Raw genomic sequence first — 2,352 nt, 5'->3', positions numbered from 1 at the left:
AATTTCTAAGGAAATTCCCTTCTCTTGTTTAGAGGAAGATTTATTATTTTAAATGGTATGTATGTATGCATGGCTATGTCTGAGGAAGCCAGAAGAGGGCATTAAATCCCCAAGAGTTGGAGTTACAGGTGATTGTGGGCTACCCAATGTGGGTGCTGGGAACTGAACTCAGGTCCTCTGTAAGAGCAATATGCACTCTTAACTGCAGAGCCGTCTCTCTGACCCTGTCCTTTCTAGTCTCGATTTATTAAGAAGGTTTTCCAGTGACAAATGAACACTGGATTTTGTTGGGTTCTTTTCCTGTTTCCTGGTGGTGGCCCAGAGTTTTTCTACTATGTTAATGTGGTGAGTTATATTCATGGGTCTCCTGAGGTTAATCTACACTTGAGTTACTGGGGTGCACTCTTACTGGTCGTGAAGAACAACCTTCTACGACTTGCTTTGCTCAAGTTTTATTTAGAATTTTCCTGTTGTTCATGAGTGAGATTGGCTTATAACTCTCTTATCTTTTACTGTTCTCTGCTGGCATTTGCCTCCAAGTTTACTAATGCTATAAAGTGAATTGAGCTCTCTTTCTTTCCTATTTTCCCGAACATTCTGTGTAAGATAGAATTGCTTCTCAAACTGCCTGGGCCTGTCCTCGCTTCTGTTTGCGAGTGTAGATTAACTATTGATTTGCTTTCTTTTATAGGCTTATTTGGGGTTTTCATTTCTTTAAAAAAAAAATTTTTTTTTTTTAGTTCATTTCTGCAAACCATTTTTCCCTTGCTAGGAAATAGTTCATCTAATTTAAGTTTTTGTAGGAATTACTTGAAGTTGTTACATGAAGTGATCTGTTATTTTTCTTAAAAATAAAATCCGTGTTATCTCTGTGATAACAATGGCTGATGCCTTTTTTCTCCTAATGTTGCTTTTCTTCTTCCCCTGCTCTTGTCTTGCTGTAAATTCGATTTTCTACACATTTGCAAAGAGTGAGTTCTTGTTTTTGTTTTCTTAATTAATTTTTTTTTTTACATTTTAAGTGTTTATGGTTCTTTTATGCTTTTTAAATTTTATTTAATTTTTTGCCTTCTTTCCCAGGGGTTTCTCTCATGTTCTTTTTGAATTAATTTCTTGTGCTGAATGTTTAGATCTCTGATATGTGGCTATTTATTTTGTTTTCTAATGTAGACCTTTCTCTCTTCCTTTCTTGCATTTCTTTGACAGGGTTCCATGTAGCCCAGGCTGGCCTTGAGATTTCCATATAGCTTGAATTTCTTATCTTCCAGCTTCTACTTCACCATGCCTTAAAAAAAAATCAGTGGTGGGAATCAAACCCTGGGCCTTGTGTATGCCAAGCAGGCACCTTACCAACTGAGCCACCTCTCTAGCCCTAGACTTTCTTTCTTTCTTTTAGATTTATTTACTTATTTAATTTATTTGTATGAATACACTGTAGCTGTACAGTTGGCCATCATGTGGCTGCTGGGAATTGAACCCAGGATGCCCCACTAGCTCCGGCCCCACTTGCTCTGGCTCTGCTCACCCTGGCATAATACACTGTAGCCGTCTTCAGACGCACCAGAAGAGGGCGTCAGATCTCATTACGGGTGGTTTTAAGCCACCATGTGGTTGCTGAGATTTGAACTCAGGACCTTTGGAAGAGCAGTCAGTGCTCTTACCCTCTGAGCCATCTCGCCAGCCCTAAACTTTCTTTCTAATACACATATTTCTCTTTTATGTCTTATGTATCATGAAGTCATTGTGTACATCTCTGCATTATTAATATTTTGTCTCTGTATAGAAAGCCTGGACATGGGATGCTATCCTAATTAGTTTCAACTGTCAGCTCAATCTGGCCTACAGTCACACAAGAAAGGAGAACTCTCCATTGAGGAATTGCTTACATTAGATTGACCTTTGGGCATATCTGTGAGAGGCTGTCTTGACTGATGATTGATGTGGGAGGGCCCTGCCTCAGGGCCCAGCCCACCATGGTAGCATTATCCCTAGGCAGGAGGTAGGTCTTGAACGATATACAAAAGTTAGTGGAACTTCCTCAGTCACAGGGCAGAGAGCAAGCCAGAGATGGAGCCAGCAAACAGTGTTCCTCCATGGTTTCTGGTTCCTGCCTCCCTGCTCCTGTTTTTTGTTCTTGTCTTGACTTCCCTCAACCATGTATTATGACTTACAAGTATAAACCAAATAAACCCTTTCCTCCCCATATTGCTTTTGGCTGAAGTGTCTTACCACAGCAACAGAAAGGAAACTAGAATAGATATTTTGAAGAGAAAAGGTTTATTTATTTCACAAGCTAGGAGATTCAGGGGCATGCCACCTATTTTTTTTTTTTTTCGCTTACACAAAGCAATT

Source organism: Mastomys coucha, unplaced genomic scaffold (assembly GCF_008632895.1).
Source record: "Mastomys coucha isolate ucsf_1 unplaced genomic scaffold, UCSF_Mcou_1 pScaffold5, whole genome shotgun sequence".
In the NCBI taxonomy this organism is placed as follows: domain Eukaryota; kingdom Metazoa; phylum Chordata; class Mammalia; order Rodentia; family Muridae; genus Mastomys; species Mastomys coucha.
This window is presented reverse-complemented; position numbering follows the sequence as displayed.